The sequence below is a fragment of the Gorilla gorilla genome, chromosome 9, assembly GCF_029281585.2.
Source record: "Gorilla gorilla gorilla isolate KB3781 chromosome 9, NHGRI_mGorGor1-v2.1_pri, whole genome shotgun sequence".
Classification (NCBI taxonomy): Eukaryota; Metazoa; Chordata; class Mammalia; order Primates; family Hominidae; genus Gorilla; species Gorilla gorilla.
In genome coordinates, this window is record NC_073233.2 from 39151237 (window position 1) to 39163718 (window position 12482).

At 38.8% G+C, this 12482-nt stretch overlaps 1 protein-coding gene across 1 annotated transcript in view; it reads right to left on the reverse strand.

The window, feature by feature from the left end:
* Positions 1-12482, reverse strand: part of CCDC73 (coiled-coil domain containing 73) — a 234870-nt gene that overhangs the window by 205015 nt on the left and 17373 nt on the right. Inside the window, exon 3 of the mRNA XM_055356532.2 lies at positions 4178-4234. The gene's annotated coding sequence lies outside the window, so the exon portion shown is untranslated. The remainder of the gene's footprint in view (positions 1-4177; positions 4235-12482) is intronic.

Below are 12482 nucleotides of genomic sequence, written 5' to 3' on the forward strand. Positions count from 1 at the left end.
TCCTGCTTAAGCACCTGAGTAGATAGTATAACCATTTAATAAAATGGAGAAGGAAAGTCAACACTTTAGGGGCAAAAAAATTGTTATCAGGATGCCTTGGCTGCAAATAACAGAAATATTCAACTTAAATTGAGTTGTCAATAAAGTTATTGTCTCAGATAATAGGAAGTCAAGAGATGGAGGATTCCTGATGTGATTTGTGAAATCACTTGCTCTATTCCTTAGTCTCTTTGTTTTGCCCTCCTCCAGTGTTGGCTCCATCCTCATATAGGCAGCGAGATTGCTTTTAGTTCTGAGCATCACATTTATATACAACAACATAAAAAGGAAGAAGAAGGTTGGGTAGTCTAGTGACTACTTAAAGGGAGAAAAATCTTTCCAGAAACTTCCTGGCAGACATCTGCTCATATCTCATCGGCTCAAACTCATTCACATGCCTATCTTAAACCAATCACTGACAAAGGAATGGGATATCCATGGCTGGCTTATATAAATCAAGAGTTACTCCTAGAGCTGGAGACAGAGCCATCTTCCCCAATCCACGTGGTGGGTAGGGGTATAGAAATCCTAACTGGCTGGGCGCAGTGGCTCACGCCTGTAATCCCAGCATTTTGGGAGGCCAAGGCAGGCAGATCATGAGGTGAGGAGTTCAAGACCAGCCTGGCCAACATAGTGAAACCCCATCTCTACTAAAAATACAGAAATTAGCCCAGCGTGGTGGCACACACCTGTAGTCCCAGCTACTTGGGAGGCTGAGGCAGGAGAATCGCTTGAACCTGGGAGGCAGAGGTTGTGGTGAGCGGCAATCGCACCACTGCACTCCAGCCTGGGCAACAGAGTGAGACTCCATCTCAAAAAAAAAAAAAAAAACCACACTAACAAAATTATAACTCTGCCAATAACAAAGAAGGAGAAAATGGAGTTAAGTAGGCAACCAATAGCATCTGCTACAAAAATCAGTGGTTCTATTTTTGCAGATGTCAAGTTTAAGGTATCTATGAGACATCCACATGGAAAAGTCAAAAAGGCAACTGGAAATGTTGAGTCTGAAGCTTAAAGAAGGGTCTCAGCTGGAAATACAAATTTGGAAGTGAATAGCATAATGTGTGTAATCCATGGAACTCAGTTAGATCACCCAGGAAGAGAACATAGAGAAGAGGACCTTAAATTATTCATCTTTAAATCAGAGATAAAACATTACATATTTTATTGGATTATTATGAGAGTCAGTTGAGACAATGAATATAAAGCTCTAGATACACAGTGAAAACTCAATATCTGTTAATCATATGCAAATCAATATCTCTGATAGCCAAATTTCAGTCACAGTAACAGCCTATAAAAAAGATATTTTCTATCAGTTAGGTCCTTCCAAATATCATACTTCATAGATGACTGCCTGCTGCACTAACATTTATAGTTCTCTCGTTCTCTTTTTTTCTGGTATTATTACTATATGAAATGTCTAATTAATTCAAAGTTTTATTTATAAAAAGTTACTAATATCATGAAGGCATGACCAAAAAACACAGGAAAATGTTCTTAAAATATAAAAACACACCAACCATAATTTAATCTTAGTGAATCAAAAATGTTGTCATCGTCTTCTCATCCCTCAGAGTCTTCATTAGTATCACCAATTGTGAGAATATTGGTTAATATGACATGACACCGTTTTGCTAACATTGTACACTTCTGTAAAGTGATAGATGATCAAGGAAAAAGCTGTATACCAAAATATAAAAGCAAGTTACAAGCATCAACAAGCAATTGATGAGCTTACATATACTGTATACAGAATTCTTCCTAACAGAAACTCATCCTACATCATAATTTAAAGATTGTTCTAACAAGCAATTCCTGGTGATTATTACACTAAAGTGTGTGAACCACTCACTAATAACTACTGCTATGGAGGAGAACCTCTTGTACCTGGCTATCACAGCTTCAGATTATCCCTGTTTTCTGAAACTATTTACCATAATTTTTTTGAGACAGAGTCTTCTCTGTTGCCCAGGCTGGAGTGCAGTGGCATGATCTCAGCTCACTGCAGCCTCTGCCTCCCAGGTTCAAGCAATTCTCATGCCTCAGCCTCCCAAGTAGCTGAGACCACAGGTGTGCACCACCATGCCCAGCTAATTTTTCTTTTTTTTTTTTTTTTTTTTGGATTTTTAGTAGAGACAGAGTTTCACCATGTTAGCCAGGCTGGTCTCAAATTCCTGGCTTCAAGTGATCTGCCAGCCTGGGTCTCCCAAAGTGCTGGGATTACAGGCCTGAGCCATCGTATTTACCATAAGGTTTGTTTGTTTGTGTTTGTTTTATTTTGTTTTGAGATGGAGTCTTGCTCTGTCATCCAGGCTGGAGTGCAGTGGCGTGATCTCGGCTCACTGCAACCTCCTCCTCCCAGGTTCAAGCGATTCTGCCTCAGCCTCCTGAATAGCTGGGATTACAGATGTGCGCCACCACATCTGGCTAATTTTTGTATTTTTAGTAGACACGGGGCTTCACCATGTTGGCCAGGGTGTTTTCAAACTTCTGACCTCAGGTGATCCACTTGCCTTGGCCTCCCAAAGTGCTGGGATTACAGGCGTGAGCCACCGCACCTGGCCAGTATTTACCATAATTTTTGATACTAGTTTGTCTTCACTAATAGACTAATGTACTAAACAGCATGCACCTTTTATTAAATATTAACAAATCACTTATCAATTTAGTTCATGGGATTCAATTATTTAGTCAATTCCATAAAGGAACATATAAAATTGAATTTTTATACCTTTAGCTTGACTAGATCTTGAACTTTGTATAGTGCCATGAAATGGCAGCTATCCTATATTGCCATGCCTGAAATAGTATGCATTAATCAATTATCCTAGATAGTATAATGTGACATAATGCTATAGATTTTTCTTTATATTTGAAGATTAGACTGCTAATCATGTCTGGATATCTTTAACTAAATTATGATCTAAAAGTGCAGTATGTAATCATTTTGTGGGTAATTTATTAAACCTGGTGTTTTGTTTGTTTGTTTGTTTGTTTTTGAGACAGAGTCTCGCTCTGTCACCAGGCTGGAGTGCAGTGGCACAATCTCAGCTCACTGCAACCTCCCCATCCCAGGTTCAAGCGATTCTTCTGCCTTAACCTCCTGAATAGCTGAGACTACAGGTGTATGCCACAGCACCTACCTAATTTTTTTTTTATTTTTAGTAGAGACGGGGTTTCACTATGTTGACCAGGCTAGTCTCGAACTCCCGACCTCAAGTGATCCACCCACCTCGGCCTCCCAAAATACTGGGATTATAGGCTTGAGCCACCACACCCAACCTAAACCTGGTATTCTTGTCAAATTGAAGACCTCATTTCGTTTTTTTTTGAGACAATATCTCATTCTGTTGCCCAGGCTGGAGTGCAGTGACACAACCACAGGTCACTGCAACATCTGCCTCCCAAGATCAAGTGATTATCCTGCCTCAGCCTCCCGAGTAGCTGGGACTACAGGCGCACACCACAACGCTCCGCTAATTTTTGTATTTCTAGTAGATACAGGGTTTCACCCAAGCAGGTCTCGAACTCCTGGGCTCAGGTGATCTGCCTGCCTTAGCCTCCAACAGTGCTGGGTTTACAGGTGTGAGCCACTGGTGCCAGCCAAAGATATAATTTCTAGTAACTTTTCATAGTCAAGAGTTTTCTTTACAAACTAGAAGTGAGTGCTTAAAACACTAGAGGTGGCCAGGAGATTTGAATTAGCTCAATTTTCACATTAATAGCCAACTGACCCTATCTTTTGCCTATGGTTTCAAATACTGAACTATTCCTTTGTGCAATAAGACAAGTATTTTCCCAGAAATAGTGAATAGGTTGCCCTGAGCCTTCCATATTCTCTTCCTTCTTCTTATTTTCATACTGTGGTTAAAGATTTAGTCCATTTGTTTTATGATAGTCTCGAATGTAAAAACAAACAAACAAAAAAGATTTAGTCTATAACCTCAAAACAAAGGTTTACTTAAGCCCTGTTTGGATGCTTTTGATTCAAAGTAGGAATATTCTTCATTGAGTATTTACATTAAAAAGAGACTCCACTAATGCCAAAGTATGTAGTGAATGTTCATCCTCTGCCCAACCTTCACCTGCTTCTTCCTTCAAAATTAGTTCAGAATATAGATTAAACACTTACCTGTTCTTTCCCTGACTCAAACTGCAGAATAAAGGAGTGGATACAGAGACAAACCACCTTAAGAGAACAGAAAAAAGTCATCAGAAAGTAGTTCTATCTCTGCAATCATTGATACACTAATTCGAACATACAGAACCTTGTATCTCAAAGAAGGCTCTTCCATTACTCAGGCTGAGTAGAGTGAGTTTCTAACAATAGTGTCCCAGCCTTAAGAGTGAAAAAATGAGGCAGTTACCCAGATAATTAATTTAATTTCTCTTTCAATTCTCTTCAGTTAATGATATAGACATATCTTCCACATCTTATTTTCTGCTTTTCATGTTAATGCTATTTGAACTTTTATTTGATGTTCATAAACAAGTAATACCATTTATGCACCTAAAGACTGCTTACAAACTTTCCAAGGTCACAGACTCCCTTTATTTCAATCATAGTAAATCCCTGTGACATTAATAAGCATTCCACATAAGTAGGAAAAGGATGAAAGAGCTCTTAAAACTTATACTGCTATAAAATATACGAAAATGCTTGCAGGGCCCCTTTATTCATAGAGTTCAGTGAGTCAAGTCAAGTGTAAGAAACTGTATCCAAAATGTGGGTCTAAGTTAAACAAAAATATAAAACACAAAGCCAACTTGAGGTAATTTTCTGAAGAAAATCCTTCAGATCAGATTTATCTACCATACAAATTGATATTTTGGCCAAATGCGGCTTGAAACATCCATATGAAGTCAGTTAAAAATTCCACAAGACATAGGAAGAGAGACCTAGACCAGTCTTGGGAAAAGCTATGGTATTATTTTTCAGTTAATTTCCACATCTTTATGCCTTTCCCCACTGCTCCTGACCAGCCCTCTGAGCCACCAAGTTCTTCTCTGCGGAGACTCAACTGGAGCTGACCAGTGACAGGCCTATACTCAAATATAGCGTTAAAGAATTTTAGAGCCAGAAGGAAATAAAATTCTCAATTCAAACTACAATGCCAATAATTAAAGCCCAAAGATTTCAAATACTTTTCCCAAAGTTAAACAAGCTATAGCTAATTCCAAATCTGTGGTTCATTTTGTGGCCTTTGCAGGATCTAAGACTCATTTTTGGAAAGTCCTCTTTTCTTGTTATGAAGTAGTAAACTAATTTGACCCAAGATAATAATGGGTTTAACTCACATTGCCCTATGTGAACTTCCTGACTAATATGTGTATAATCTTTGCTGTAAGCAGAAAACTAGTTAAAGGAGGTTAAAAATCCAAGTTTATTTCCATTATTGAATGTAGCTATTTTTGTGAAAGCCAAACCTCTTAAAATAACACTTAGATTCCTTTTGATTGGTGTTGACACAAAGGAGACACAGGAAAAATCGTGGAGAAAAAAGCTAGTCACTACCCAGGCATGGTAGCTCACCCCTATCATCCCAGCACTTTGGGAGGCTGAGGCGGGTGGGGGGATCCCTTGAGCCCAGGAGTTCAAGACCAGCCTGGGCAACACGGTGAAACCCCATCTCTACGTAAAATATAAAAATTAGCCAGGCGAGGTGGTGCACACTTGTAGTCCCAGCTACTCGGGAGGCTGAGGCGGGAGGATTGCTTGAACCCAGGAGGCGGAGGTTGCAATGAGCTGAGATCATGCCACTGCACTCTAGCCTGGCAGCCTGGGTTACAGAGCAAGACCTGTCTCAAAAAAAAAAAGAAAGAAAGAAACAAGAGAAAAGTCTTCCAAATAGACTTTTTTCAGGTGGTTAGCCTCCCCAGGTCCAAATCACAGAGCTGGCCTTAAAGGCAAAATGGTTAGAAAATTCTTACTCAGTATTATGTGAGCAAAAAGGCCGGCACAGTTAAGAATTCTGATCTGATAGGTCTGACATGGGCCTCAGGCAGACAGAATTTGAAAAAGCATCTGTTTGATTCTGGTACTAACCTGCCGCGGTTTGCCACTGCTACTATGGGACTGAGTGAAGGAAGACGAATGCAGAAATGAAAACTTAAGACAAAATAATCTGTTTTTAAGAAGGGGTCCAGGGAAGAAGAAGAGGGCTCCCTGCTTCTAGTGAGCAAGAGCAGCCACCCTGAGCTTCTACAGCCCTTCCTATTTATTGGGTAGAAAGAGCAGGGAGGAGGAGGTAACGATTGGTCAGCTGTTTGATTGATCACAGGTTCACATTATTGCTAACAGGCTTCAAATGTGCCTAATCACAAGAAACACTGCACTTTGGGTGTGACTGCCCTCAGCATTCCTTCTGGGCAGTGGACGCAGTTTGTCAGTTTGCCAACATCCTGCATTTATGAAAACAATTTGCTGTTTACTCGTATAGCTTCCAGTGGTATACTGAGTTGATCACGACCCTCACTCTTTCGGCCTGCAACACTAACCCCTGCTGATAATGAAAGGAAATAAAGGAAAATCTCTAGACCCATGGAAAACATTCTGAAATTCAAGAGTAAGAGCTACCTAGAAATGAGGCCAACAAATTTTTTCTAGAAAGGGCCAGATAGTAAATATTTAGGTTTTGCATGCCATACATAAAGCTTGTCCAACCCATGGTTTGTGGGCTGCATGTGGCCCAGGACAGCTTTGAATGCAGCCCAACACAAATTCATAAACTTTCTTATGACATTATGGGATTTTTTTTTTGGCAACTTTTTTTTTTTTTAGCTCAGCAGCTATTGTTAGTGTTAGTGTGTTTTATGTATGGTCCAAGATAATTCTTCTTGTTCCAGTGTGACCCAGGGAAGCCAAAAGATTGGACACCCCTGCCATACATCCTCTGTCACAACTCTGTCCTGCATTGTAGCAAGAAAGCAACTACTGTAGCCTGAATTGTGCAAAAGTAGCCACAGGTACTATGTAAATGAATGGATGTGGCTGTATTACAATAAAACTTAGTACAAAAACAGGCAACTTTAGTTTGCCCACCCTGACAGAGCATAATCAGAAGAATGGCTCCCTCTAAAATAAATTCACTAGAAAAGCATGTTTAGAGAAAAGTTTAGAAAATTTTCTGATTCTTTTTCTCCATAAGATCCAAGAATAAATTGCATTTATGAGAACAAAATAAACATTTATAAAAATGAAACAATTTGAGAACAGAAAAGATTGTATTTAAAACATGATTCCCAAAATTAAAAGCATGTGTACAACAAAGTTGGAAGCAGAATTAGAAGAGCAGGAGGCAAACTCAGAAATTTAACCAAATTAAAGAAAGGATAAAGGGAAAAAAAATCAGAATAAGGAATAGATGTGTGGAAGAAAAAGTCATTGAATAAGAATTCCTACAAGGGAAAATAACATACAGAAAAGAAGGAATAACCAATTATAAGAAAAAAAGTCTTTCTATGCTGATAATTTAGCATGAGTGGGGAGTAAGGAACACATCAGATAAAACAAGACTGGCCATGTGGGCTGGGCGCGGTGGCTCACACCTGTAATCCCAAAACTTTGGGAGGCCGAGGTGGGCGGATAACTTGAGGTCAGGAGTTTGAGACCAGTCTGGCCAACATGGTGAAACCCAGTCTTTACTAAAAATACAGAAATTAGCCAGGCATGGTGGCATGTGCCTGTAGTCCCAGCTATTCAGGAGGCTAAGGCAGGAGAATCGCTCGAACCTGGGAGGCAGAGGTTGCAGTGAGCTGAGATTGTGCCACTGCACTCCAGCCTAGGAGACATAGCGAGACTCCATCTCAAAGAAAAAAAAAAAAAGGCCATAAATTGATAATTGTTGAAGCCAAGTGGTGAATACTATTCTTCCTGCTTTTATAAGATAAGAAATATTTTTCTACCTTCGTAAGTTTATCTAAGAAACAAACTTTTAAATTATTATGGTTTTCCATAATTATGAAATAATATATGTTAATTGTTTAATGCCAAATAAAGCACACAGAACTCTAATTTATAATCCTACTACTCAGACATTACTCCTATTAATATTTTCATTATCTATTCTGCCAGTACTTTTTTCTATTCACATATAGGTCTATAAAATTGAAATCATTCTATACATACTGTCTTGTATCTTGCTTTTTCTTGCAGCATATAATAGAATTCCATTTTAACCTTATTAATTAGGCCCAGTAAAAAATATGTGTTTGACATTCTCCTAAAGGCCATATTTACAAGCTCATTATGATTTTGCAGCTAAACTTCAACTAATATGGTAGAGAGACGTTTAAATGTAATGCAAAACTTAAACATCATAAGCATCCAGGACAATTTAGGGATAAAATATGATGCCTTCAACAGAAGTAAGGTTAAGGGAACCTGTGTTCTTGTGTGCAAGCAACTGAAATCAGCCCTAGCTAACATAAGCAGAAGAGAATTTATTGGAAGGATATTGTGAGCTCACAAAATAAGAAGCATGGAGGAGTAGATCCAGAAAATGGCAGAAGCTAAAGGAGCCTAAGTAGCAAGAGACACAACCTAGACAATAATAGAGGAAGAGTCTGGTTAGGACGCTAGGGGGCGGAGAGGGGTCACACACAGAACTGGACCGTAGACTTGCTGTCTTGAGCATTACAAGTAATTCCTAAATTCTTTCTGCATCTGTGTCAATCCCTGAGTTGGAGTTTCCAGATCCTGGAGCCTAGATAATGTGCCCTTACCCTTGCTGCCACAAGCCAGGGAAAAGAAACATCCCCCCTCTTTGGTTTCAGTAGTGGAAGGCAGACCCTGCAACCCACAAGAGTTAAACACAACAGAGAATTGCCCCTAAATAGGAAGGAAGGTGGATGGGGGAGGAATATATACATTTCTTTGGTTCTCGTCTTAATGTTCATGACAAAAAAATTACTGTGTGATCATGACCTAATCCTTGACTTTTAATCTTCTCCTTTAAATAATGAGAACAATACTTGCTCCTACTAGCTTCATTGATATGTTGTAAAGATAAATGATTTAATATCTGCTTACCATCCTGAATAACTTAGGAAAAGCATGCATCGTAGGTACAAGTTATTTTAATTAGGGAAATTATAATTAGTAAAGATCACAACATCTGCTGTGCTTCAGACATAGGTAATAATAAATGTTACTTACTCAAAGATACTGGACACTGCAGATATTTTGCTCTAACTTCATTATATTATATGTAAGCTGCAGTCTTAAAACTGCATTAATTTTTAGTTAACTTTTAAACTTTTTAATGTAAAATACAGTTCCAAGGCTTGGAATTGGAGAGGGGAAGAAAGATGCATAGATTGTTCAGTTGGTTGGATCTGTTACATTAATTTCACAATCTGTGAAGGAGTGGATTGCCCCTTGAATGGTAATGGAAAATTAGTTTCTTTATTTCTTCATTAAGACTGTGGAAGGAAAATTAATACTGTCTTCAGCTTTTCCAAATTAATAGAATATATCTTTATTAAAATGATGAATGTACATGACTACTTGCTTTTTGGTTGAGAGACTCTCTAACTCACTGGAATAACTGAACTTAAAGCTAAGCTTTAGAAATCATCTTTTTAGGAAACTGAGGTTCAATTAGGCTAAATTATTTACCCAAAGTCACACGATTAATTAAAACAGAGCAAAACTAGTAAATTGGGTTCCTGACTCTTAACCCAGTGCTCTTTCTAATTCAGCACGCCCTTTAAAGAGGGAAAAAGGAAATTACTTTATTATAGTTTTCACACTTTTAGTTTCTATGCCCTGAGGAGTAGAAACCCCTAATATAGAATAATAAGAGAAAATATGTAACGTTTCTCAATTTTCTTTTTGTAGGATTCAAGTGGAAAGAAATAGAGCCACTATCTTAGCAATGGCCAACTTTGGATACAATCCTTAAGTCAAGTCTTTCTTTAACTCCCCCCTTCTCCATTTTATACTTCTACACAACCCCAATTCCCTGTTAACTCATTCCTCTCCCAGCATCCTTACTTCATTAAAACTCTTCTGAGGCCGGGCACAGTGGCTCACACTTATAATCCCAGCACTTTGGGAGGCCGAGGCGGATGGATCACTTGAAATCAGGAGTTTGAGACCAGCCTGGCCATCATGGTGAAACCCCATCTCTACTAAGAATGCAAAAATTAGCCGGGCATGGTGGCACAGTGGCATGCCCTTATAATCCCAGCTACATGGGACAGTGACAGAGCAAGACTCTGTCTCAAAACAACAACAACAACAACAACAAAAAAAAACCTCTTCTGAGATTTGATTTACTACTTTATGTGATGCACACACACACCTAGATGTACCCACAACCTATTATTTTAGGAAATAAAGCATAACATTGGAGCCTCTTCTTTTTCTTTCCCTGATTACATCTTCTCTCCCTTGCTCAGAAGTTAACTAGTCACTCTCCTGAAATTTCTTTTCTATCATTTCTTTGCTTATCCTTATAGTTTTATTGCATGTGAATGTACTCCTAATCAAGACATTGTTTAGTTTTGTGCATGCCTCAAACATAATAAACATACATGTTCCTAACTTTCATTTTCACTCAATATTTCATTTGTTAAGAATTGTTATATACATTGATGCATACTGCCTTAGCATATTTGTTTTCAGTACTGTATTGCATGCCATTAGGTGTGTGTTAGTCTGTTTGCATTGCTGTAAAGGAATACCTTAGACTGGGTAATTTATATAGAAAAGAGGTTTATTTGGTTCATGGTTAGGCAGGCTATCCAAGCAGCATGGCACCAGCATCTGCTTCAGGTGAGGCAGGAAACTCATATTATGTCAGAAGGCAAAGGGGGAGCCGGCATATCATGAGGCAAGAGCAAGCAGGAGAGACAGGGAGGAGGTGCTAGACTCTTTTAAACAACCAGATCTCACATGAACACATAGAGTGAGAACTCATTACTATGAGGACAGCACCAAGCCATTCATGAGGGATCCACCCTCATAACCCAAACATCTCCCACTAGGCCTACCTCCAGCATTGCAGATCACATTTTAACATGAGATTTGTAGGGGCAACACATGTAAACCATATCAGATGAATCTACCAAAATATATTCTATTTATCCATTCTTCTGTTGATGGTTGATCCTTTTTTTTTTCTTTTTTTTTTTTTTTTTTTTTGGTATTACAAACAATGCTGCCAGAATATTTTTTGTACCTGTCTCCTACTGAATGGGGGTGTGAGTGCTCCAGTTGCTGAGTGGTAAGTTATGGGCATCTTCAAATTTGAAATAATGACAAATAGTTTTCTCGATATATTTTTAACAATTTTCCTCCACTTAGCAGTGATTTTTAGTTCCCATTGGCCTATGTCCCTGTTAATACTTGGAAGTGTCAAATTTTTTCATTTCTTCTAATCAACAGTAGTTTTATTTTATTAATACATTAATCTAATGAATGGCTGGGTGCGGTGGCTCACACCTAGCACTTTGCAAGGCCAAGGTGGGAGGATCGCTTGAGGTCAGGAGTTCGAAATCAGCCTGAGCAACATGGTGAAACCCCATCTCTACCAAAAATACAAAAATTAGTCAGGCATAGGCCGGGCGCAGTGGCTCACGCCTGTAATCCCAACACTTTGGGAGGCCGAGGCGGGTGGATCACCTGAGGTCGGAAGTTCGAGGCTAGCCTGACCAACATGGAGAAACCCCGTCTCTACTAAAAATACAAAAAAATCAGCCAGATGTGGTGGTGCATGCCTGTGATCCCAGCTACTCGGGAGGCTGAGGCAGGAGAATCACTTGAACCCAGGAGGCGGAGGTTGTGGTGAGCCGAGATCATGCCATTGCACTCCAGCCTGGGCAACAAGAGTGAAACTACATCTCCAAAAAAAAAAAAAAAGTTAGTCAGGCATGGTGGTGCATGCCTGTAGTCCCAGCTACTCAGGTGGCTGAGGTGGGAGGATTGCCTGAGCCTGCAAGTGGTGTTTGCAGTGAGCTGAGATTGTGCCACTGCACTCCAGCCTGGGCAACAGAGAGACAGCCTGTCTCAAAACAAGAAAAAGAAAAAAAATACCAAACTGTAACTGAAATTTAACAAATCTTTCACTTATGAATGTAGGCAACAAACCACAGTCGAATACCTATGGCTTTGTCACCAAAGAAAATCACATTTAGAAAAAAGGAATAATAACATTTAGCATGTTTTTATATATTTATTGGCCATTCTGAATTTTCCTCTGAATATTTTAATTAGGTTGTTTGTCTTTTTTTATTGATTTGCAGTTCTTTATATATTTTGAATATCTTTGTTTGCCAATTTTCTGTTTTGAAATTATTTCTTCTGTTTTGTGAATTGTCTTTTCAATTTTTTCAGTTTGTCCTTTGCTGAAAAAATATCATTTATCAATATTTTTCATTGAGGATGTGTTTCTAGTGTCTTAAAAATTCCTTCTTCTCTTGATGTCATATAA